The 27,877-nt window shown below is 34.4% G+C and overlaps 1 protein-coding gene and 1 long non-coding RNA gene across 4 annotated transcripts in view; both read left to right on the top strand.

Moving 5' to 3' along the window:
* KLHL1 (kelch like family member 1) overlaps positions 1-27,877 on the top strand; it is a 191,726-nt gene that overhangs the window by 18,405 nt on the left and 145,444 nt on the right. The window lies entirely within an intron of this gene.
* On the top strand, positions 18,426-26,286 carry LOC132070214 (uncharacterized). 2 transcript variants are annotated; one of them, XR_009417911.1, is made up of 4 exons: positions 18,426-18,495; positions 18,724-18,771; positions 24,049-24,122; positions 24,827-26,286. It is a non-coding gene; the product is annotated as an uncharacterized LOC132070214 (long non-coding RNA). The 2 variants fall into 2 exon arrangements; XR_009417910.1 differs by lacking the exon at positions 24,049-24,122.

Genomic DNA, 27,877 nt, shown 5'->3' with positions numbered 1-27,877 from the left:
CTCGCTGCCAGATCAAAGATTCCTACATCTGACTTAGTAAGTGGCTGCTAAGCATATATTAACATAAGGAAAGAGGATCAAATGGTATTCTATATTTATTAAGAAAACAAAATTATTGACAATTAATCCAGAGTTATTGTCTAAGTGGTAATAGCCAAATTTTAGCCAATTTAGAGCTTATTGCTTCCCATCTGTAGCAATTGTTCCCCAGTCTCCTTAATTCTGCAGTTTTCAACACTGAATTTAATCTACTTTTGGTAATGTTCAAATGTATTGCTCAGTCATTTAGAAGCATGAGATCTTTCTTATGCCTCTATGATCTGGTTAGATGTGATTATCTTTAATAATTCAAATAAAATATTTGATATACTCATTTTTTCTTGGGTAAATAATTAACAACAAACCCAGCACACAGATTATTCAGGGATGTTTCTGTGTATATCTCTTCAGGATGAAAAATGACCCTTTGTTTAAATTCTTCTCAATTCCTATCTTTTAGCTGATAATTAATTCATTAAAGATCTTCTTCTTCCTTTAAAACAGGATAGGTTCTTTCAAAGGTGCTGAGGGGATGACTTAACCTCAGTTTTATTGAAAAAAAGAATATATTGTCCATATCATGTTCATATAATTGCTGATCCCTTTACATACTAAATCTTGTAAGCTCAGGGTTTCTTCCTTGTAACCCAGTTTGAAACTGTAACTTATGTATTCATGTGTACATGAATCATGATTCTTATTTTATTTTTATACTAATTTCCTTGTAATAGAGACAATGTCTAGACGTTTTCTTGCAGTTCATGTCACACTAATAGGTTCTGCCCATTGTTCTGATAACATTTGTCTGATATAAGAAATGGCTTTAACCACAGCAGATTGCTGTATATTTCACAGAAGATTTGTGGATGAACAGCAAATTATTCAGACAATTTATTGTTTTCTATTTCATAAACCCTTTTCTTTAGCAATTTCATTTTGTGACTACTTGTCAAATTTTGTTTCCAGTGAAAAGAAGACATCTGGTCAGAGAACCTACACGGGTCCCTCTGTGACTGAACTCTATTGTAAATAGCAAATTAGAAAAGATACATGAAAAAAACAAAACAAAACTGAATGAAGCATAGGGCTTTTCATATTTTTAAACCCTTGAAAGTTGCATATTTTTATGCAGCTTCCTTCCAGGTATGATTCACTCTTTCAGTGTGTGATACTGCAATATTTCTGCTATCCATTTCTTGTTCTTTGCTAGAGCTATCATCTTCATTTCAAGAGAGTCTCAAAAAAAAAAAAAAAAGCAACAGGCAAAGAGGCATCTAAGAATACGAAGCTAAAAGATTGTTCGATTTTAGAGCTGTCATTCTGTCAAGCTTTTTGAAAAACGCATCAAAAATATGAGTTCATTATAACAGAAAAATAGAATGGGAAGGAATAATTTATTTCCTCTTTTTTGCTATCATTTTCTATAATTTTTCAGTATGCAAGGCCAAGTTAGAGATAAATACTTAATTTTTAATAAAAAAGTTAATCCAAATATTAATTTTTTGTAGAAATGCATAATTATGAAATGAATTATATTTAATTTCTGTTATCAGATGTTTAGTAATGACTTTTTAAAGCTCAGCAAAGAGCCTTCTGGCTTTGTGAGTACAAGGAGATAATGTGGCATCTCACACGGAGATCTTTTGATGCTCAGTGAAGCTCATTTGAGCTACTCAAGTTTCACCCTTTATTTGGGAAAAGGATTAGCTTCCTCATTACATTTCTCATATATAAAAAAGCATCTTTGGGAAGGAAGAGCAGAAGAAAGGAAAACAGGAGTCATTTAAATGTTTTTAAATGTCCTCAGCATTTGGTTATTCTCTGCATGAAAGTTCTACTGAAGTATACAATGGCCTGAGATAAAGGTCAAAGTTCAGGAGAGAGTCCAAGGCCAGGACATACATCAGAACATTTGCATGCCTCTTCCTGGCTAGGTTGGGTGTTTAAACTCTCTGGGTTCTGGGACTTTTGGTTGGTTGGTTTTTATTTATTTAACTTCTAAGTTACTTAGCAGAAAGTAATCTGCTTTACTGCTGGAATTCTGATCAATACTACTATATAACCATTTTACCTATTGAGTATTCTGGAAGTATTCAGATAATGCAGAAAAATAGTATGAGAAAGACTTTCTCCATTTTAAAGAAATCAGTTCAAGTAGTTTGTTTATTAAACTTTCCATGTCTATGTTTGTACACAAATATATAAAATTGCAGAATTACAAGAACTTGAAATATGATGGTGAATTATGCTGCTAATGAATTCTGTACCCAAAATTTTCCTGTGAAAATTTTAGGCAAATAGAAGTCAAAAATAATTCTTCAATAAAATGCAGTCACCTACATTGTAATTTTATTTCCTTATTTACGAAGGTTTGAGCATGTCTCTGAATCATTTGTGAAAGACTGTCTTTATTCTTTAAAGGGTTTTAAAAAATATTTGTGCTGACTAAAGGATTATAAAGGTCTTAATAAATTTAATAAGTTAGATTAAAAGCATAATTAGGGAATTATGTAATCACACCTCATTTCCTGCTCACTTTTAAATGCATCTACTAGGAAAAATTCAAAGTAACTTACAGCAGACAGATAACATGAAGCACAGGCAAATCTTGTTAACATAAATATTTTTCTGGGTTGGTTATATACACATATGTGTGCATATAGATACACACATACATATGTGTCTCTATGGTCAAAATATATCTTTTTGTTCAGTGGCAACTCTCTATGGGAAATAGGCTTGGATGTTGTTACAGGAACCATTCACTTCTGGACACTAACAATCATTCCTCCCCACCATAGAGGGCTGAAAGACTGAGGAAGGGGAATTTAAATAACCCCATCCTGTCCTGAAGAGAGTACCAGAAAAGTTCAAGCATATCCCCTGATGCATAACTAGAAGAAAACAAATCAGTTTAAGTGAAAAATAGTTTTTAAAACTACGCAGTACAATAGTACTCTAAATTATTTCTATAATTGATAAAAGACTATGACATTCAGTGCAAAAATTCCCATGAGCCTCATAGACTTTGAATGAAGATCTCATCTCTAGAAAGCCTTAGTTATTTCAAAATAGAGCATGTGCTGTTATTTTAAAATAAATTCAGTGTGTTAAAATTTTATTTTAAGAATAAGATATATATATAAAATATTAGAAAATGTGGGGTTTTTGTTGTTGTGCAGTACTTGATATCAATATGTTTTACAGAATATATGAAAATACTTTAAAATATTTATATCAATAAGAATCTATGACCTTTTTAATAATTGTGATTTACATTAAATAATAAATAAAAATATTTGGAAATAACATGCCAATTGTTTTGACTCTCAGGAAGATACTATTGTATAAACTTATGCCAGCCCTGCAATGCTATTGAAAGTATCATCTTGACTTTAATCTAAAAAACATTATGCTACCTCTATGATAGTTCAAGTTTTAAAATTGTTCTTAATTATATTATTGATTCTATATTAACTGGAGAAATTTAAATAAGAATGTATTTGCTTTCCTTAATGAGATCTTTCCTGAACAGTATCTTCATTACAGTTGCTCTTCAATACATAGGAAAAAACTAACACTGAAGGATCTATGATTCCTTCTAAATAACATTATTACAAAACAGCGATAATGTTTTCATTCTTGAAAATTTTATTTGCAGCTTTTGACTACTGAACCAAACAGAATTGAGAAGCTAGTCCTCTGCCTTCATAGAAGCTTAACACAACAGTAGAGTTAAAAAAGGGAAAAAATAATTGAGAGTTTAACTTTTTACATAGCTACTGAAGTTCAGAATGCCTTGTAAACAAAACCAGAATAAGGAGTCACCAGAAAGGTCTCATAAAGGTACCAGTTGGAGTCCTTATTCTATAAAATATGTACAGCTGTTTAAAGTTATCAGTGTTGTCAATAACTAAGGTAAAATGTGTGTGTGTGTGGGTGTGTGTGTGTGTGTGTGGGTGTGTGTGTGTGTGGGTGTGAGATCAAGGACCAAAAGCATTGTTGGTTTTCTCCATACTTCTAAATAGGGAAGTGAGAGCAAAAGATGTTTGCCTCCTGTTTATCTCCCCACTGTTCACGAAAGAGCCCATAATGGCCCTTAGCCTTGCCTAAGCCTGGCTTTAGGCATCTGGCTGAGGCATAAAAGTGAGGAATACAAGAACTTGCCATAGTGATACTAGAAAAAAGAAAACTATTTCTGGGTAATCTAGCACACTTTCAGTCCATTACAACAGCTAACTCAGTGTGATAAATGGAGCCTCTCCTCATTATGACCTTCAGCTTTGTGACTCTTTCAAAGGGAGGCAAGAAAAAAATAAGGGAACATATGGTCGTGCTGTAAAAGGTATGGAATCAGTCTCTATGGAGGTCAGGGGAGACTGAGAAATTGCTCCCAGCTGACACCTCCTAGTCTATTTGCTCTAAAAAATTGCTCTCAGGTCAGTATTAGGCCATGAAATGTGGAATCCAGCTTGAAGGAAGCATAGATTCATACTTTCATGAGTCCAATATTATTCTATAAAATTAGATTTGCTGTGGAATTAAATTTCTTGTAGTCTTCTCTTGACATCTTTCCTATGTTCTACCTTCACATGAGCCTATGACATGAACATTAAAGGAAGATGCAAATAGAATTCAATATCTTAGAAACAGCTTTGTTTTTATTACAGACAAAAATCCAAATAGGTATAGATTTTTACATTCTAAGACCGTAAATCTCCTGCCCTTTAATGAGACTGTTACTGTCACTGATTGTTGCAATTTCAAATGCCATTTTGAAAAATGTTTTTAGAAACTCAGAAACAACCATGTATGTTTCTACTAATTGAACTAAACAAATTTGGTGTGTCAGCCACATTTAATTGAGAGTGCTCTGCATGCATACGGGTTCAATACTGCAAAGCTGTCATCCATTAAGATGCTTTTTCTTAGCATATTACCAGGATAAACTGAGTCAGTGTGCCTAACATAAACAGGAAGGAGAATATAAAAGCAAATTGATGTCCTCATTCACGAGCATAAGTAAAGCATTCCAAGGAACAACACTCTAAAAAGGCACTCTTTGGAGAGGTACTGAAATGTTGCAATGGTTAATTCTTGTTTAACAATGGACTGGCAAAAAAAAAAGTATTTCTAAACTGAACAGCAGGCCTGTGAACACTTAAATGTTACTGAGTTAATAAATCCAAAGTAAACCTAAACTGACACATATTGGAAATCCTTGAATTAGGGCTGTCCATTAATGTCTTAAAATTTTTTATGCATGGATTGAAGCGAATGAACTCTCCCTTCCATTTTACCGTGTTGTTTGCCTTAAGGATTGTTGATCAATCTATCAATCAGCTATTACAGATACTCCCTCAGAATAAAATTTGTAGCTATGCTTGTTATCCTTAGGCATTAAGCTAGAATTGCACACAGTTGTACTTAGGCAGCTAAATGTCAACATGCCAGTCAGGCATTGATCCACCTAAGTCTCTTCAAACATCTCTACTCAGACACTTCTGGAATAGCGTTGCTAAGATTTCATTGAAGAGAATAAAATGCTTAAATTTTTATCACTATTCTTTTATTTCAAGAGATTTTTTTTTTAGAGCAGGAGAATGCACTTTACGATTCTGACACAGAGAATATAGTTCAGAAATACTCATTTGTTTATCACTCCCATGAAGTGACACATGGGAAATTATAATATTGTCATGTGCTTGTGATACAAGACAGCTGATGGTTTGTTTGCCACCGTCTACCAGCTATATACAAATAACTGCTGAGGATGACAGCTGTGGTACTCCCACCTAGCAGCTTTGGTGGGACCCTTTCAGCTTCAACAGAATGTCTTAAAGAACATTCATGACGTGTGAGCAGTTAGGAGAATATTTGTCCATTGACTACCCTATCCGGGTTTTTGAGCCTTAAGCAGTGTCCGAAGTTAGTGAAGTCAGGAATTTGTTTTTGCAGGCTTTACGCAAATTCAAAGCTCAGAGCTTATATTTCATTATTTATAATTCCTGTTGCATAGCTGGATGTATGTACTTATCCACAGAAATGCTGTTGGATTCTTCTAATTTTATTAAATATATTATAAAGAATGAGCAGTAGCAATGTAATTATTAAACTCAAGAAATATTAATAAAATAACAGTTTGGTTTGCATTTAACAGTCAAAACAATGCCTGCTCCAGTTCCTTCTTTATGCAATTTTAAATCTTTTTACTGTCTTTTCAGGAACAATAAAATTTTACTTGCAACTTCTAACCACTGAGCCAAACAGAATTGGAAAAGCCAGTCATTTTACTTTACTTCATTTCCTGTGATGTAGACATTTGAATGTGGTCAAGCAATTAAGCACACGTTGTTAAAAGAAAAGCGAAATAATGCATTCAGAGACCTCATAATATCCTTACTAAAGGAAATGTCAGTAAATGTCCAGATGAATACTCCTCTAAGCTCCACTAACAGCTGAGTTCAGTTCCCTCTGGGTAGATATCTAGTGCCATTTGACATGCCTTAAGATGTCTGAGGTATGTTCAATGGGGTTGACAGGAACTACACTGGATCTAGAGGAGACTGTTCTTTATCTGATGCCGTCTGAAGACCAGACAAGACATGTGAGAGCCACTTAGATTGCTTCAAGATTCTGGAATGTGGCAGTTGTGCTGATATAACATAAAGAGTGCCACAGTCAAGGCATTAAGACTTTTGTCAGTAAGAAGTAATAATTTTAAATATACAGATTTGTTTTGTGTTTACTTGGTGAACAAGTGTACTACAGAAAGGATAATTTCATAATTCCACATGTAATATTACACATTTTACTAATTTCTCAATTTTAAAACAGCATAATAGGGTGATAATTGACATGTTACAAAATACTCATTTGTTACTTAATATACACATACAGCAGCTTTTGTTTCTAATATTAAAAATAAACAAAAGAGCCCAACGTCTCAAAGAGAAGATAGACTGTACTGTAATTTGGTTTTGACTACTGCAGTTTATTTTCTGGAAAAAAAATCCCACATGAGCCACATCATACTGTGATTTATGATGACATAGCACAACTAGAGTATTGAAAAAACAATGTTCCAATACAGGAATAAAAGTTGTTAATTGTGGTCATGAAAAGAAAAAAAAACTTACTAAAAATATTTAAGATTCATATATCACATCTTTCCATTTAGTGTTTTCTCTCCTATATTCTAAAATAGAGAACAGACACATTATTAATTTTTGCTGTGTTTCTTTACATAAGTTCTTCACTTAAACTGATCCCTGCATTCCGAAGTTATTCATGATATATATTCACTTCAGTTGCCTTGAAATTTCAAATCTAGGGAACAACTTTTTGTAGACTCTTTCACTTTCAAGAGACACTCTACTGCAAAGGTTTATTTAATGGGATAATCATTGACTATTTTGCTTGAAAGAAATGTCTCTTATTTCAGGAGTTTGAAAGCAGCAAAAAGGTGATGGATTTATAACAAATCAAGAGGGGATCATTGTATAGGCTTAAGACACATGGAGCACATAGACAGAATTTCACTGAGGTACTTTTATTCTCAACAAATAAACACTGATCTTATAAGATTGTGATCAAGAGATAAAACCTATCTTCCTATCACCAGTATTTGAATAAATCATGTCTAACCAATCTCTTTGTTAGATTGACTTTCTCAATTAATTAAAACCCAGGAAAGATTTTGGCACTTAAGCTAACTGATAAATGAACTATTGATATATGATGTAGGTGTAATCTGCCTCTGGTAAGTGTTCAACTGCTTAAAAATCAATCACAGGATAGTTATTAAAAACTTGTTATCTAAAAAGACATTTATTACAGTTATGTTCAGAATCTAGTTTCATCCATTATTCTAATAGCTTGAATAATAAAATAAAAATTATTACAATATGCAGGTGAAAGACAAAAGAGATTAAAAAATATTTCAAATATAGAAGTCTGATCTTCCATTGATTTTAAACCATTTGGAAGGAAAAAAGAAAAAAAAAAGGAGAAATCTAGATTTTGAAACACAAATCTCACACACTCAAGCAAATTACCCATGGGTACTGTTTTATTAATCACAAGTATGTATATCCCACAACAAATTCAAGGTAATTTGCAGTAACATATTTCTCTTGCAACAGTGATAAGCTATCCCACATTTTTACTGTCTGTGGCGAAGAATTGAAATTTTTGTCAGATGACCAAAAATTTACTGTCTTTTGGGAACATGTTTATCCTGAGATATAAACACTGAAAACCATTATTACAGATACCTCTAAATCTCATTCACTAAGCAGTTTTGAGTTTTGAGAATTATCCAGATATCTTTTAGCAATTTTCTAGGTTTGTGTAATTCTTACTAGGCAAATGTAAATTAACAAAAAAAAAATTTAAATCACTTTTATTTTAGTTTTTTGTTCACTATATCAGAATCATATATCTTCCCATTACAGTTTATATAATGAGCATTTCTCATGTATCTTGCGTGGCCAAATGCATCCAAATGATGAGCACTGTTCAGAAGAGCCCCTCTGACTCACTCTGAGGAATGCACCCTCATGTAATTTACAGAGTGCACCAGGAAGACCAGGAACAAGAGTGTCACCCCTGCCACCCATGTTCTGAATTTATCAGACTATTTACTGTGCAGTTGAACTAATCTGCCTTGTGTTCCTAAGTGATGTGTGTGCACAAATGCTGTGTGGATACCCGTGCTATCTGAGAGACACACAGTGCTCAGCCTTCCCCAGGATGCTGATGCCAGGTCTCCTAAGCAACCTGCTATGACTTGTTTACTCTTCCTGTGCCTTCCATTAGCCTTCATGACCTGCTGTCCAAGGACACTGTGAGTGGTGCAGCTCTGAAGTGGCACCTCCTGGTGCACGGCTAATGTGCATGTACATCTCCTGAGTAATCTCAGGTCAATTCAGAATTGTTCTGCTTACTGACAGTATCATTATACAAAGAAATGCACTGCAGCAGTATTGCATGTGAGAAAATAAGGAAACGAGATTGGCAGAACAAATTAGTCTCTTACTGTAGCTTCTTTTGAGACCACAATAGCAGTCTCCTGCTGGTGTGTCTTTTCTCATCTCTAATTCTCAAGTCACACTATGTGCTAGTTCAGTAATTTGGTGCTGTGAACATTTCACAAGTTATCCACAGGTGTCAAACTCACAGCTGTCATTTTTTATGAGTCATCATCCCTTCTGATAGGTCAGCATCTGTCCTACAGGCTCACCTTTCTCCCTGCCTGCCTGTCTGTGTCTAAGGATTGCATGCAGCCACTCAGTTGTCCTCTTCAGTAACTCAAGGTTTCTACATGCACTTGCCATTAACTGCAGGAAAAGGAGCAATAGCTCACCTTACTGAGCAGGACCCCAGACACTGGCAATAGCTGGAAAGGGAAAAATTGGTAGCAAAAAATGTGGTATTATAATTGCCAAGCTAAGATACTTCCACATCAAAGCTCAAGAAGAGAAAATTAATTCTCCCTCAGAAATTGTAGTCGTAAGACTATCCTCTTTTCCAATTTAGGGCGCAGTTCTGCACACATGCATGTGCGTATGTGTACACACACGAGATATTTGTGCAGTGCAAGTGCAGTGCAAACCTTCTTGGCAAAAGTTGCTGTCTACATCTGGATGAGGTCTGCACTGTAATGAATTTTTCAAAAAGAAGGAAAAAGGAAACCTCAAATTAGATGGGTTTTTTTCTTTAGGAGTTCAGTGTATTCTGACAAAGTTATTTACTACACAGTGAAAAACTTCTGCTGCAATTGTGGCAGTAAATAAATTCCTCTGCTCATCTGCTCTCTCATTCCATACAGACAGTGATGATAAAACTTATTTTTCAAGAGTAAACAATTTTTGTACTTATCTTTTCTTATTTATTTATATGTTTCAGCTTTATTAGAGTGTTCTTATTTGTGTGTTGTTTTTTTTAATGCAGATTTCTGAAATCTTTGCAAGAAGCAATCCTTTAAGAAGCATATAGATTTATACTTTTTTAAGATACAGCTAGATAGCAAAGTAAACAATCAATCTGTGGATCATCTGTTTTCTCAGTTCAGCATATTTTTCCAGGATTCAGCATGATTCCTGCCATAACAGAACTTGATGAACCAGTACTTCAAAGCTCTTATATTTGTTGTTATTTTGGCCACTGGTAAGTAGGCTATTGCAGCTAATGCTTAACTGTGGCCAAATCTATCAGAAGGAAATGACAGTCCATATAGTTTTATGTAGTCAGCAATGATTTTCATAGAAGCTTAAAGGTTTGGTTTTTTTCTGAAAAAAAATCAATTGCAGCTAAGCAATCCTGTATTTTTGCTCTCGCTGTTGTTAGATCTATGTTGGATGATTGCCACTAGTTAAGAATGCACATGCCAACCAGAAACTGAGTTTCATGTAGCATAAATGCAGTTTTGTTTTAAAAGAGATAATAATTTTATAGCTAGCTCATATTAACAAATGTAGATAGTAATAAGTAATTTATGCTGCTGCTTGTCCTCATCAAACTCATTACTGCAGAGTCTTTCATCCCTCTCCCTCAGAAATATGAAAAATTCTCCCAAAAGGCCATCTTCATATCTATTCCCTTTCCAATCCCCACAACTGAAATTTTCATATAGTAAAGTAATGAGAACAAGCTCTCAGGACATGCAGTAAACAAGGTCTGGAAACACGCTCCAGCTTTCTGTTGCCATTTTACTAAAAGTAGTGATTTCTCATGGTCAAAGCATAATTTAGGTGCATGGAGTTCCCTGTAAAAAGGCAAAAGAATGGGGGGGAAGTAGAATGGGAAGAAAAAGATAAAATTTACAGAATATTTTTGTAGAACTGCCTTTTAATTCAAACAGAATACAACCAATGGATTACCTTAAAATTTTCACCTTCCTTAATTTCAAGACTGGGTCCTCAAATGGTTTTACTGCAAAAGTGTATCTCATATTTTTGGGAGAGAGGAGGTCAAGGACTGCTCCATAGGGAGGGGGAGCAGTGAGCAGAGGGTGACCACAACATGGAAAATGATGGGGTACAGCCCTAAAGGATCTGAGCACAACACACAGAGACCGGGGCTTGTCACTCAGTCTGTTGCTAACCCCAACACAGCAAACAAGGAACCACAGGCAGGGTGCTTCCAGGGATCAAGACTAAAAGGAGACAAGGTCAGAGGAAGACTTGGAGATGAAGCTACAGTATAGACAGCAGTGGAGTTTTACTTCTGAATCCATTTCCTCTCATTATTTTAAATATGAACTATATTCCCACATGCCTGCAAAATCAGCAATAACTCAGAAAACTTCAACCAAGCCTATAGGACCATCAGTTTCTGCAGGCGTTAGAAGGAAGAGTGCTGCCTTCCAGTTTTTATTCCCACATGGAAACAGTCATAAGGTGCTTGTGGGTCCTTCAATTTAGACCTAGTTTGAGACATTACAAATATGCAGTCAAGATATATATACAGGCATATAAAGCAGGTTAAACATATCCATGAAAAATTCTGAGCAGGACTAAGAAACAAAGAGAACAATATTTTCAATATTAGGAAGAAATTTACTTTGCTGACATCAGAACCTGGTAGGCAGGGTGTACTGAAAATACAGCAATCATATGCCTGATATGGTGCATTTGTAAATTTTCTTTCGTTGAAATGCTAAATGATCTGGTTTTAATTTGTGAGATGTTAATATTGAACTATTAAGAGTACATAATAGATAGCATACATAGTAACAATATGTTTATTAAAAGTTAAATTCTTCATCAAATCCTTGAATTATTATTTAAAAAAGCCAAAAAGAATGTTGGAGCATACGTCGATGTCTAAGGAAAAGTTTGTTTCTTCTAATAGTTCAAAAGGCCAGCTAAATGTTTCTGACAAACTAGTCCCATTTTAATCCTATGAAAATGTTAGAGAAGTTGATGCCATATGCACTATGAATTAAGTAATTCAAAACAAAAGAGCTTAATGAAAGATAAGTTTTATCAACTCAAATTATCTTTCTTCAAAAGAAAAAATGGATACAGTTTTGTAACACACTAATAATACATTTTGGCACCTGTAAGGTTTTATATTAGTCTTTCATAAGATTCTAATTTAAAAGAAAGTAGTTGGACATGGAGGTTTCTTTACCAGATAAATGAAGTGCGACTTGCATTGAGTTCATTAATTTTCTCTGCTCTAGACTTTATGCTGTCAACATGCATAAATATATAATTATTTTAAAGATAATATATAAATTTATTGATGCAATCTGCAGATGATTCTGAAATTATATAATCTTACATAATAATTACTAGTAGTATGGTCAGCATCCATGCTAGTAATGGAATAACGCAAAGGGAATCTTTTGAATACAAGCTATTTCAAGGTACCAATGGATATCTGCTAAGAATATAAAAATATATTCCTATGATAGGAAATAGCATCCTGGATGATAAAAAAAATGTAAAGAGAGGATCAACAAATTTTGAATGCAAAAAGAAAAAAAGATTAATTAAGAAAATATATGGCAATGATAATGACATTACAAGAGCTCCACATGCTATACTGGTATGCATTTTAGAGAGACAATGGGTCTGAAAACCAAACAAAAAATAGCAAAAAGCTTTAGAGAAAAAAAGGAAGAATGATCTGATAATTATGCATTAAAGAAAATTAATAAGCCAAGTAATATTTTCTTGACCAGAAGAGAGGATTTACAAAGAATTTGATCATGACCCAAGTATTTGTACACAGGAATGCATTTCTTGTGTACCCTAGTCTTTGTAAAGCAAAAGCATCACCATGTGATTTCTGACTTTCTGGATTTCAGAACTGGTATTTGAGTTATCTTGTAAATCCTGAATCCTTTCTGAGCAAGCAAAATATGTAGGAATATTACTCACGTGAAGTATGTGTGTGTTTCTACTGAACTCAATTGAGTTCTCATGAGTTTTTCCAGATGGCTGTGGGGGATTCAGTACTAAGCTGCTGCATCATTCCCTTCTGCATCATGTAATGTGTTCCCATGTGTATGACTGCATTCATCTTCCTGTATTCTGGGGCTCTTGCTGTCTGTTGCTCTCAGGCATGTTGGTAAATATGCATTTAACGACAGCTTACTGTACCTCTGACTCAGTAAAATGTTTCTTCCAGGGACATTAGTAACAGTCTAATGTTTGGACTCTAGAAAGCATTCAAGGAGACATAATCAAGGAGGCGGGTCTCAGTCATCTTGGAAACTCCTGAAAAATGTTCACAATAAATAAAGAAGCTGTAGATTAATATATATTTGGAAATAAGTGTGGGGTTTTTTCCATTTATTATTTTCTTTGCATATTGTGGCAACATTTCAGTTGTTTTGGTTTGAGTTTCGGATGCCAACTATTGTTGTTATCTTATTGTATTTCATATTTCTGGAGTCCCATCTTAAAGTCCATACCTTCTTGCTGGTCCTATTATGCAGCTCCTCTCTGCAGCACAGTTCCTCATGGTTTCCACAGGGGCTCCTCCTGGGCTCTCGACCCAACCCCCTTTTATCCCAGAGCCCTTCATGAGCTACAGCTGCTACCCAACCAAGGATCCCACAGCTGTAGCTCATCCAGAGCAACAGGACCCACCTATCTAATACATAGGACTCTCACTACATATATATATATATTCACAAGGACTCCTTTATAACAATACATATATTCAGGCCCCTACATTTCCCCCCTTTTCTTTTAACAATTTCTCCATTACACAGTTACAATATCCATATCTGTCCCAGCTCCCAGGCTGCCACAGCTCTCGGCTGTCCGGGGGATTCCATACCTAATACATATATTCAGGCCCCTACATTTCCCCCCTTTTCTTTTAACAATTTCTCCATTACACAGTTACAATATCCATATCTGTCCCAGCTCTCAGGCTGCCACAGCTCTCAGCTGTCCTATCTTCCACTGTCCCAGCTCTCCGGCTGCCACAGCTCTCGGCTGTCCGGGGGATTCCATACCTAATACATATATTCAGGCCCCTACATTTCCCCCCTTTTCTTTTAACAATTTCTCAATTACACAGTTACAATATCCATATCTGTCCCAGCTCCCAGGCTGCCACAGCTCTCGGCTGTCCTATTTTCCACAGCTCTTCAGGCTGCATACCTCCATCACGTCGGGGTCACCAATTGTTGTTGTTATCACATTGTATTTCATATTTCTGGAGTCCCATCTTAAAGTCCATACCTTCTTGCTGGTCCTATTATGCAGCTCCTCTCTGCAGCACAGTTCCTCATGGCTTCCATAGGGGCTCCTCCTGGGCTCTCGACCCAACCCCCTTTTATCCCAGAGCCCTTCATGAGCTACAGCTGCTACCCAACCAAGGATCCCACAGCTGTAGCTCATCCAGAGCAACAGGACCCACCTATCTAATACATAGGACTCTCACTACATATATATATTCACAAGGACTCCTTTATAACAATACATATATTCAGGCCCCTACAGCCAACGAATTCCATGTATATTGAAAGGAAGTAGTATCTCCAATCAAATAAATTGTATTAAGTGTGAAAAGAGCACATGCTCTTTTTTTCCCCTCCAACTCCCCCTGCTCCATATTTGCATTGTCACTGTTGAGCTACAGTCTTTTATAGAGGAAGCCAGGAATTTCTTATGTAGACTCCCTTAAAGGGGAGTATGGCCTCTAAGGTTTATTAATATTATCCAGTTCTACTTTGTCTCCAGAGAAACAGTGGAATGTGGAAAGGGACAGAAGAAAAAATAGAATTTAATTTGTACTTATCTCTGATTCTCATTATACCTTAACTGAGAGACCATTTTTCTAATGAAAAGCATGGGTATCAATCCACTGTAAAGGATTTTACTTCAGTGATTCTAGAAAAATATTTAGCTAGGCTTTTTTGTTCTTACTTGGTTATCACTAACTTTGTGAAATACAAGATTTAAATGAAAAGAAAGGATGATTCTGTTGTTGAAACATTGTATTAATGTGCAGGAGATTTAAGATTAGATTTTGGCTTTACTTCATGCCTTCAATGTAATTTTGCAGACAAGTTACTTAATCTCAAAGCTTCCACATGAAGATATGATATAAAGATATAATAAGATATAAAGATATATATAAAATTATATAGAATACATTATATAAAGATATTATATATAAAAGATACAATATAAAGATATAATAAGATATAAATATATAATATAAAGATATCCTCATTTTTCTTTATATTAGGCTTGAAGGGTAGTATTATTCTAATAACATGCGATATTAAACTCATTGAAATTTCTTTTTTTATTTGCCAAATATTGCAAAATATATAATTCTACAACTTTGTTTGTAAACTCTTTACATTTTGGTAAGCTTTCCTATAACCTAAAAATTAAAAATAAGAGAGGCAAAAAAATTACTGCAAAAGAATAGTTGTTTAAGAATTAGAAGAAATCTGTCTGATATATTGCTCTTTTCATATCAGAGGATTTTCTTAGGATACAGCTATGAATGCTGATGTGTAGACACATTTAGGCATTCTTGTTTCTTCTACAGCTGATCTGATAAAACTTGTTTTAAACACAGGAAGAACCTGAATCCATAGGTTCATGGGATCACAGAATCATGGAATGATTTGGGATAGAAGGGAACTTAAGGACACTTTGGTTCCAACCCCCCTGCCATAAGCAGGAGCACCTTCCACCTTCTGGGTTGCTCAGAGCCCCTTCAACCTGGCCTGGAACATTTCTAGGGGTTAATAATAGAAATGGTAGCATTGTGATTTGTATGGACTACCAGTGAAAATGCTAATTATTCTGATAAAAGACTTAACACTGAGGAAATTATTTGTGCAGCCAAAGGCGTCTTCTCACCATAAAGTTATGTTTAAATTACAATTAGTAATATTTTAAATATGTTTCTTTTGTTATTCTTTTCAGCAAATATTCTTTTCATTATTCTTTCCAATATATAAACAAATCAGCAAACTAAAATCTTCAAATATGACACAATAAAAGTGGCAAAAGTGAAAATGAAGTCTGTGGTTTAATATAAAGGATACATAATTTTTAAGTGCTGTACATTGACCTGCTTTTTGTCTGTGTATTACATGCATTTGTCTAATTAATGTTTGCCCTAAACAAATGAAAGAAAGAGAAGAAAAAAACTGATGACACATAAACTTCTTCTTTAGTCATATTGGGGAAACAAGAGAGAGCAATAAGAAATCAACCAAAAGATACTGGAAGGATATTGGCAGTGGGGCAGATTCTTGAGGAATAAAGTAATGTACTTGGATTAAGATCAATGCTTGCAAAGGTAGACTATTTATAACTCATTTTCATCATTTAAATTGTCTGTTTTTGTTCAGGGATTAACTTTTTTTTTTTTTTTAAAAGATATTTTTGGTTTATTGTTTTGGTTTAAAAACCTATTTTTAATCTAAGAAGACACATTTCAATCAATGGGGAACACTGCTCAAACCTGACTTTCTCCAAAGGGCAGTGTTTCTTGATCTGAGTAAGAGTGCTTTATAAAGGCATAAAATCAGACATGTATAAAGATCATGAAGAGAGGAGATACAGTTATTTTAAGCTGTGTCATTCAACATTTATGCTAAAGCATAGTTTTCTGTTTAGAGTGTCCACTTATGTATTAAAACAGAACTTTCAATTGGTTGCATTCTGCCAAGGAATCTTAAGGTTTTAAAATGGTTAATTCTAAGTGGTAAGCAGGTAATGTGAAATGGTTTTAAAGAAAGGGAAAAATAGTGAGGTGATTTAGTTAAGCTGAAAAGTGAATACTAAAGACATATCTACGGAAGGGCAGATAGCTTTGAAGAAAAATAATTGGGGAAAAAAGTGATTATGATTAGAAGGATTAAAGTATATTTAAATATGTGCAGTATATTAAACAATAACTGTCTTTCCAACATTTGTAAAAGGAGTTGGATTAATTGTTTCTGTCAAAGTTGTGTTTGCTATTGACAAGATGGTACAGAACAGCTTGAATAGCTTTCAGAGATTAATTATGAATGCCAGTTTGAATCCTTTAGAATATATATCTTATGAATATATATAAAATGTGTGTGGTAAGGACAAATCTTTTAAAAACACATTAAAAGCTTGGGGAGAATAACTCAGTCAGTTGATGGTGAAGTCATTATTTCTACAAAGCTTAAAAGCAGTGTGGAGAGGCTGGGGAAAGCACACTGTTTGTGGTCCTTGGTCTTATAATGAACATCCCAAAATGACAAGTTATTGTAATTATTTTTTTTCCTCAGCCAACATTTAACTTGGCATTGTATACATTAAAATCTCAAGATTAATTCAAAAGGCAGAGTTGTGAAAATGCAGTTTAGTAACAATTTCATGTTTAAGAAGCAGAATTTGTGGTGACTCTATTTCAAGTGGCTATGGTTTGGAAACATATAGTGAGCAAAAGTATTGTGAAGTGCACCGAAAAGGCTTTTGGCTTTTTGTCCATGTATCAAATGTCAGAACTATGAATGCACAGCAATATAATATCATTCCATAGAAGAAGAAATGTTGTCTCATTTTTATTCAGAGAGATGTAATACCACTTATGTACAATACTTTTTTCAAGCTTAAGAACATATCAAGTTCCTAAATTAAATTCCTTCTACATGGTCTTCTCTTGAGTCATAAATAACATGTTTCAGTTGTTACATGATGTAACAATCAATGTCAGTCGTCTGTGTTGTCTAGAGAGGCTTCCAGTAGAGAATAGTGTCTAATCACATGAACAACAGGCTTTCCTGGGCTGGCAGACACAGAACTCACAGTTCTGGGCGTTAGACCCATGTCTCCTTCTGTCTGAGGAGATTCCTCTTACCCTGAGCCATTACAGACTGTTACTCTGAATAAGTGGACTGAATAATGTTAAAGGTCTTTTCCAAACTAAGTGATTCTATGATTAGTAAGTCCAGAATGGGTATGTGTCTCTTCATCTCTGTTTTATATTTATACTAGTTGTAGTCGTGAGGGTGTCTCTTTTATGCTCTATGACTGTCTTTTCCAATCCTACAGCATAAGGAAATTCAATCTTGTTTCTTTTCCTGGTATTCTATGCTGGCTCAGTTAGGTGCTCCAACCTGTGATTATCTGAACTTGTTATGAAGCAAACAACTTTTTCTGTCTTCTACAACTCTACCTGTAGGTGCACTTATCAGTTTCATTTCTGGAAGTAATAAGCATCCTGTTAGCATCTCATTATGGAGGGATAGAATGTAAGAGAATAGTGCAGAAGGCAGTCTCACACCTGAGGAGTTGCAGCTGTGCTAATCACCAAAGATTAGGAACAGGCCTGCCCTTGGAAGGCCACAGCTGTGTGCAATAAGAAGACAAGTGCTACAAAAGAGTGGGGTAGCTGGGTGAGGAGAGAGTTGGGGTTTGTTGGCTGTGCTGTGGAGAAGGAGTCAGTGCTGTGAGGAGTTGTCCATGAGAAATCACTGAGAAGGTATGGGAGCTTTTGCATTAAGAAGACAACCAACATCTCATTACATCTATGAGTGTAATGAACTATAACTTAGGTTTAAATCCTTTTGGTTTTGTTCATCCTGCAACAGATTTTACCTGGCATTATTTTATTATCAGCTTAGCCCTCTTTGGTCAACCAAGGATGAACTGATGTAAGGTTACAGTATCTGCTCTCTTGGTTTTAAAATCTGCGAGATCTCTTTTACAGGTGAGGGCAGCCCTTCAGTTGCACACGTTTGCAGAATTTATACAAGAGGTGAGTCTCTGCTGAGATGGTATTTCCAGAAGTAAAGATAAAGGGTAAACTCATGTTTGTTTCAGCCATTGGCAGGGCTTGGCAACAAACAGCTGTTAAGTTCATTGGGGTCATTTAATGTAAGATGTTTCAGCTGTGAATTAGTACCCTTTTAGGCAGCATAATAGAGCTTGATGGGAAGGCTATATTGGCTCTGGCTTTGTGTCTCAGGTTTAAAGGGTTTAAAACTCTACAGTAAAATAATTTGGAGTTAGTAATTTATCAATGAGAGCTGGAATTGAATTAAGGTGTAAAGGTCATTTTAAAACATTATATAAATTTGCTCTTCTGTTCCATTTGGTTCCAAGAGTAGAATAGTTGATGGTTAGGTATGTAAGGGTATACGATGATTAATATGTGTATGTTATCAAAACATTGTTAGGACAATAAGAGCCTTTTAATGATAGGCAGGTTTGGGGTTTATTTTTAATTGGGAAGGATAAGGATGAGATTTTAGTTGAGTTTTTAAATTGCCTTTTGTTTCTTTAGCAACAGTAGCTTGTATTTCCAATTAAATTTTTATTATAAGAGCTACCAGCATTTAAATGCGTATCTATTTCATCTGAGAGTAGAAATGTTTGGTGTATAATTGTTTTTTCATGCCAAAACCTTTAAATAGATTAACTGTATAATCTTTTTAAAATCAAGTAAAATCTTTTTCCAAGGATACAAAATAAATTAATTTAAAAAGTAAAATTTACTTCATTATAGTATAAAACTTTATGTATACCAGAAGTTGCAAATGTGTCCTGCTATATTTGCTGCTCTGTGTGTTGATGCTATAGTTATACAAAAATCTATTATTTGTTGCTCTATTTAAAATTATTCCACAAATCTAGATGTAAAGTACACATATGCCATTGAGTAAGCAATGACAGTGAAAAGTGCATGTTGGACTGTAAAGGAAAACCTTACTAGAAAGATTAGTGTTACAAACTCTGAGAAGTTAGGAGTCCTTCCTTTCCCTTTGCTAATAACTAGCATTCCATTCTCTTTTCCCCTTTCTTTCTTGGATAAGCTCTCTGGGTGAAGAATGACAGACTGCTTGTAAAGATGTGTGAACATTCAAGTGTATGGCTATTTTTACCTAAATACATTAAGCCTTTTAATATCATTTGAATGCTTTGATTTTTTTGAATGTTATTTTCCACACATTATTTATATTATTGTTCTTTAAATTGGCTCCTTGGTTTAATGTACTTAAGCTAGTTGCTTGTGGGCTTTGAAGCTAGTTTGTCTGTAGCCCAGAATAATCGCTGGTATGTTTGAACACACAGGCTTTCAAGAATACATGACATGATAATTGAGACAAATCCTTTTTATTTCTGTAAAAAATCCTCCAAGAACTTTCAAAATATGATCCATCCTGCTGTCAAAATACTAAACCCTGTTGCTTCTCACCTCCAAGCCATGATGGAAAGCAAAGAAGAAATCTACTAAATGATCCTAAGGGTCTTTTCCAACCTAATTAATTTTAGGACTCTAAGTTTTAATTATTCCAAGGCACAGTTTCTGATATATTTTGTTTACTAATATTTATGAAGCTATTGAATTTTTTTTGTTTGGTTGCCTACATTACGGTATTTACAGAAAATATAGCCTTTTCTTAAGCTACAAACATGATCTGGTTAATTCTGGCATTTATTGCATCATTTTTTTATTGGCCAGGATTTTTTCAAATACATCTTCATGTATTGATGACACAGCTTCTCCAATACTAAAATCCAGTTAGTAGTGATAGCATTTTTTTAAAGAAAAATGATGTTGAATGTGCACACTTTATCTAGATAATATTTGAGTTTAATAGAAATATTAGGTTAGGAAGAGTAAATTAGTATGAAGGGTCATATAAAGTCATAATGTGCTACATTAGTGTTAATCTCTTAATCTGTTTTCATTTTGAATGCAAGAACTCTAAAGCAGTCAGTTGTTTGCATATTTATGCCTTTCCCAAATGTATCACATATGAAAAGGCATTGTAAGAAATTTATTTTTTCACTTTTCAAAATTAGGTGAGCTAAAATCTGTGATTGAGAGTAGTTTGACATAAAATCCAATCAAGATAATGCTACCATGAGTTCATTAACGTTACTTGGCTGAACTGATGTACAGTGCATTACTGGTATCTTCTGAGAACTAATGTCTTAACCATACAGTCCTTGAGACCCATAATACCATCTTGAACTGTACCTGGAATTTAATAGACAGATGATGCAGCTTACAATGCAGTCAGGTCACAATGCATCCTTGGAAGTTTGGGGGTTTTTTTCCTTTCAAAGCATTGTTAAGAATTACTAATTAAAGCTATCCAGGCTGGAGGAGGTCGAAAAGCCATGGTCTGATCTGACAGCTACGGTCATAATTATTGTGCAAAATGCATTTGAAATAGATGAACTTCACAGTGAGCCACTTGAAACTTCACAGATTATTCCTGACCTTATTGAATTCCTCCTACATGTGTAGCTCAGTAATACTGCTAACAGTGCTTTATACAATTTTGCTTTCACTCCTTCTTTTGAATTGCACTGATTATTTTTTGTGTTAAACTAAAAGCTAAATGTGACATGCCAAAGCTCTTTGTGCATGTATATGTCTGTATGTTTGATCATATGCACATAAAAATATGAAAACTCACACATACAAAATGTATTTTGCACAAAATATATAAATGCCTAATAGATTAAAGTCAAAGGAAAACCCTGAAGAGAAAACGTTCTGGCACATCAGATGCCTGAATGGTCTGTTCCCTCTCTCCATTCAGTAGTTTTTATGGACTGTGGAAAATGAAAGGTAAAAGGCTAGGTTTTACTTTTCTTTTAAGGAAATGTACCTTCCAATTTCTGTGTCTCAGGTTACCACTGAAGGACTGTAAGAAAACTTTTAATGCTATATTTGCATTTCTTGTCCTTTACTGCTTGAAGAGGCTTCCTCATGTGAGGAAATCTTTCTTAGCCTGAGGATTACTGTGTTTTTACCTGAGAGAGAAGCACTCTTGTGGTTGTTTTTCCAATAATTCCTGTTGGCATGTTTTTTCTGTAACTTTTTAATGTGTCTTGCCTTAAAACACTTTGAATTGGTGAACAAAATCAAGGTTCTTTGTGGTGTGAGATAAAGAATGCAGGGCTGTGCCAGCAAGCAGAGTGGCCTTTGACTGTGGTACATCCAGGTGCCAGAAACTGGGCAGTTGGGGTGTCTGAGCTTGCGTGGTGGAGACATCCAGAAGCTGTATTTCTGAACTTCTTTCTCCTGGGTTTTGTTGTACTCTCTCTTTTCTTTTAATGATTGTTATAATTATTGATAATCATAGCTTAATTGGAATTATTAAACTGTTCTTATCTCAACCCACATGTTTTACCTTTTTCTGATCCTCCTCCGCATCCCACTGAGGGAGCAGGGTGTGGTGGGGAGTGAGCTTAAGGTGACACAGCAGTGTGCATTCCACCATTCAGAATTCCTATTAGAACAAAAGTGTTTTCAGATATTTCAGTTGTATCCTAAATATAACAGCACAGCATTGGAATTGACAAGCACTTCAATGAAAGCATTTTGGTATTAAGGTAAATTTGTGATGTGTGATTTGTAACACAAGAATATGGAATGGGTACACCTTTGAGTTCAATGTTAGTTTAAACTTATTTTGCATTTCAGCAACAGTGCAGAAGGTTTTCCGCAGAATTAGGAGTTCTGTCATGTATAATCAACTTGCTAAATAAACGAATGTGTTAAATGATTTCCTAAATATTTTTATAATCTGAATTGCTTGAGGAATTATGTACTAAATTGATTTTTCTTAATTTGTATTAAACCCAGTGGTTTTAAATCATCAGAAAAGATACTGCCAAGGAAAAAAGTGAATAAATAAAACACAAACCAATAACCTTTTACTGTCTTTTATTGTAAATAGAATGATATTGTGCATGAAATTTTTTAATTATATACTTGTGCTAGCCATGCACATATATAATTTGCTAATGAATTTGTGTTAAATTAAACCCATAATCATAAAGTCATCATTAATTGCCTAAGGAAGGTGAGCATACTATAATGAAAGCAAGAAAAGTGATAATGAAATGTCGTTTCAAGAATTTTTTAAAGAGGCAGCATATAATGATGGGAAGTTAGGCTCTTTGAGTGTTTAGATATTCTGGTGATGTTTTAGGGATGGGATTCTTCCATACATGCACGACTAGAAAAATCTGGAATAAGCAGAGTTTTGGAAGAAAACTCAGAGTTGTTTCATTTGTTCTGTTTTTTTGGGCTTTTTCCTCCCAGCGTTGCTTGTACCTTTGAAATAACTTCTGTTGATGCCTTGTCAGTGGTGGCGTTTTAAATCAGAAAGGTCTGTCCAGAAAGAATGACTGGTATTTTACGATCTGTCGCAATTTCATGTTGTGATTGAGAGATTTCATATCATTATAGGATGAATGAATCGCTCTTTTTGACAGTGAGAAAAAGAGATCATGTCAAGCGTACTGGAAAAGTTTCAATGAAATATGAATCCTGGAAATCTGTGCCTGCCAATAGCATAATGCATCCTTGACAGATGCCCAAATACAACAGCTGAGAAGCCCAAAAATTAGTGGGCTTGCGCACATCAATATTTTAAATTGAATTCTCGATCACAGCAAATCTTGGCAGCCATCAAAATCATTAGCAGGTGTGTTTAGTTAATAAGAGCCAGTCTCATACACAATTTTACCTAATTTCATAATATATAGTATGCATGATTGCAATTTTCTAACAAACATTTATTAGTAACTGCTCTATTATGGCCACACAGTCTACAGAGAAGATATCCTGGTTTGTTGCTCTGTTTAATAGTAGCTCTTGTTTTAGTTTCTGGCCATTAAAATGTGATGATAATGAATATTAGGTTTGTCAAAGTAATTTGGAAATAAAGAATTTGTACTCCACCGTAACATACATAAAAAATACAAGTGTGCTGCCTTAATCTTTCATTAATGAGAAGTTAAAGGTCCTCTCTACTAATAAAAACCGCAAAAAAGTTTTGTTGGGAATTTACTCATGTGGAGTAAACTTTCTTGACTTTAAACTAGAGCTGTCAGTGTCTTTTTTGATAAACCATGAAAAAAAATGCATAATCAAGCAATTATTGTTAAAGTAATTATAGTTAACATTAGTTCCTGTTAAAAGAAAATATTCCATGGTGTCCAGTGGTAGACAATTTATCTTTGCTTCACAATAAGATTGGCAGATACCTTTGTGTTTGTTTTACAGCATTCCTAATAGGACGTGGGTCATGGTTACAAGGATTGATTTGTCTGCTAAGTTTGTGAATGCAAGTTGCTCAGGTACAAGAAGAAAGTTGTCAGCAAAGCTCTCATAGCCTACAGACATCTCTGGCCAAGAGACTGAGCCATAACATTGCCAAGTTGTCACATTCTGCCCTTAAGCATGTGTATGATAGTTTGATGTGTTCCACTTATAAAACCTTTTTATACAAGTTAGTTTTTTAAGTGACAACTAAATGAAATGAATTTCACAATTAAGGCTCTTTAAATGTGCACTTTGTAAACTGCTCATCAGTTTCAATAGTGAAAAATTGTCATATCTATGATCATTCTTAGAGGTAGGCTAGTAATTACAGCATTAATGCCTTCTCTTTTGTCTTACAGCTGCCAAAAATATGGCAACATTCAGTCATGACTGGAAAGGGCTTTTCAGCAAAATAATCTCAAGCAAATAAATGGATATGGCAGCAGATAATGTGTTTTATAGCTAATGAATATTAGCTGTGGAATTGAATAAATAATGAACCTGCCAGGGCAGTGCACAGGACTAGGCAGTCAGTACAAATCATAGAGCTATTTAAAATGCTTCAGATGCAAACAATTACTTATAGATGGGGGTTCTGGTCTGATTCTTTAATTTTATTTTTTAAATTTTATTTAATTTTTATAATTTTATTTATTTTATTAATTTTTATTAATTTTATTATTTTATTTAATCCTAAGGGCGGAATTTCATATTAATTTATTTCTTCCCTCCCCCTCAGACTTCTGATATGGAGGAATGCTCTGGTAGCAAGAGTTTTGCCACACACACAGCAGCAAACCCTGAGGAGATAAACCTACCACGTCCCTTTTGCTGACATGAGATTGCCCTAGAGCTGTTCAAATTTGAGGATGGAAGTGAACAGTCCCAATAACCTTACAGGCAAAAAGGTTTCTCAGAGATACCCTGTGCTAGCACGTTCAGTTGGGCTCTACATGAAACATGGTGAGGTTAGACATGAAATAAGACTGGTTTTGTTGCACCGATGTAAATAATTGTAATTGATTCACTATAATTATACTAGTATGTCTGTAGTTTGACTGGATTTCAAGTGGTTGAAGAAGAATATTTGTTGAGCCTCCATGTTTTGTTCTATGTATTACTGAATTTGATTTGTTGAAAAAGCAAATTTTATGTAAATCTATATGTCTTTGTGCAACAGCAGCTTTTCACTTTTTGGATATTTAGTTTATTTTAATATTTTAAATTTGTTTTGATTTCATTTAATTTGACAATTTTGAAAATGTACTAGAAAACTCAGCTGAAGACTGTATATATACATATATGTATTTATAGACATAACTTCCATTTGAACTGATGTAGTAAAAAACCCCACAACATTCTAAATAGGAATCTAAAAGAATGTGGTACCTACTTGATTACAATCTTCATGATCTTTGGTTGTTTAATCCCAGAGGGACATTGGTAGTAGTTTGTTCAACTCTGAAGCCTAAGAAATATGCTCCTTGCAGTAGGCAGGACTTTCTTTATCTTCTGAGTCATATGAAGGAACAGCACTAAATCTTAGACCTTTTTTTGTTTAAGTAGGACTACTTTCATCTAAATAGGCTTTAATATGTCATTTATTACTGAATTTGGGTAATGTCTAGATTCTTTCTAGTTTAAAAAATAATTGAAGTTTGCACTTATTAATTTTAAGGCACTCAGGTGTGTTCTATTGTATTTGCATTTCATCCAAAGAATGACAAATCAGTGAAAATCTTTCTAATCTTGGGTACAGACATAAACAGTGTTACAGACATTTTTAAAGTGGGTTAATTACATTTTTGTTCTGTTTTTATATTAATCTTCTCATTTCTTCTGAATATTAGATTGCTCAAGAAAGACTATTAAGTTATAGTATTCAAATGTATTGCTATATTTTGTAACATTTTAATATTTATAGCAATATAATGTTTTTATAATAGAGGTATCAATGCAATGTATTTTATTACCTTGTATTATGGTGAAGAGAACATTGAGTTATAATTCGAATATATTTTTGCATAGTTTCAGATGTTTTCCTTCAATAAGTTGTATGACTATAGAACTAAGTAAAGTCATATTGTACAATCACTAGTCATTTTTAAGTGTATTTCCAGAGGTACTGGATCCCATGGATATCACATTAATTGTGTTGAATGAATATCCCATAATAAAACTATTTAGTTGATTTAAGAATGCTCTCGGAAGTTTGAAAAATTGTTCCAAATTTGACTTTGTCATTCATATCTTGGTGCTGCTTGGTAACTTAATTGAGGTTGTAGGGATTCTTAAAGATGTAATATTTTTAATTCTTTACGAATGGTATGAACTTTAATTTTTTGTCTTTTCAAGTATATTTGAGCTAGAATTTTATTTTATCCCAAAGTTATAGAAAGAAGTATAAAAAACCTATCAGTCACAGGTCTTAACTACAATTTGATTAGTACTGTAATTCACAGCTACACTATTCTACATAGATGAAGTTTGATTCAGATAGTCAGGGAACGGAAGGCCCTGAAAAGTATTCCATATGTACTAAAATTAGCTTGACATTTGAAAGCATATATTCAGAAAGCAAAAGTGAGTTCATGCAAGAAAAAAACCAAATAGACTTGAGACTTGACTAGGCAGACACTTTTTGAGATGCAGTACAAATTAGCCTGGTTTATAATGAGCCTAATTAAAATTAATCTTATTCTAGTCAGTAGTTCTTAATTTTGAAATAGCGTGGGGTTCACTGAAGCTAGTTAGGATTGAATGCTTACAATTGTGTAGACCTGATAAATTAGGGGATTACATATTTTGTAACACAAGTGGGTATTTTTAAAGCACTTGACAAGTTCATGGATATTCCATATGGATTAAGGGAAAAATACCAAATAATCATTGCTATCATGCTTTAAAGCTGTTCTGAGACAGTAGATGTGACAGAAGATTCACAAAAGATGTGAATAGGTTTAATCTCTATGTATATGACCTGCAGTTTGTTTCTCTTGTTCTCTATCTAAATATAAAATGGGAAAGAAAAAGAAAGAGAATGGCCTCAAAACAATTGTGATGTAATAGCCTAAGAAAAAATGGGAAGCATACACAGCAATCAGTGTTGTTACACAATGCTCCTGGACACTCCTTTTCACTTATACCAGTGTTACATTATATAGAATGTAGGTAGAAATGTAGACATTGCTTATTCAGAAATCTAGACATTCCTTTTGTCATCACTGTAGCTCAGCTTCCAAAGGAGACTGTTGCTGCAATGTTCAGTACTGAAAGGCCTAAGGATGGGTACCCATGGTGAAAAAAGATTCTTGGGTTCCTTAAATGCTTAATACAAAAGGCTAAGTACCACAAAATGGAGATCTGTGGAGAGCCTGGTTCAAACATGGCTTAAAGAAAGAGGCCATGAAGGTATACAGCTGATAGAAAAGTAAAAGGCAGCTGTAAAGCAGCAGTTCCCAGGCTTGATTCTGTAAATAAGTAGGTTCTCAGGCACATTTTTTTATAAACAACAAGGTTCTCAGACAGTCTTCTCATAACAGGTAAACATTCTGTCCTTGGCTGCTCTGGGAACAGATATGAAGGTTTTGAGAACTTTTCATATCACAGTGAGAACACTAATCTTGGTTTCAATAAACAAACCACGGGTATTGTAAACAAAAGGAGGAGTTAGAGTTTTCTCTGTAACCTATCGTGAGCTCGAATTTTGCAATATGCATGAAGTTAATTAACACTGTTATAAAAGGTGACTGATTTGATCAATAAATCTGAGTTGATGCTCATCAATCGG

Source organism: Ammospiza nelsoni, chromosome 2, assembly GCF_027579445.1.
Source record: "Ammospiza nelsoni isolate bAmmNel1 chromosome 2, bAmmNel1.pri, whole genome shotgun sequence".
NCBI classification, from domain to species: domain Eukaryota; kingdom Metazoa; phylum Chordata; class Aves; order Passeriformes; family Passerellidae; genus Ammospiza; species Ammospiza nelsoni.
This window is presented reverse-complemented; position numbering and strand designations above follow the sequence as displayed.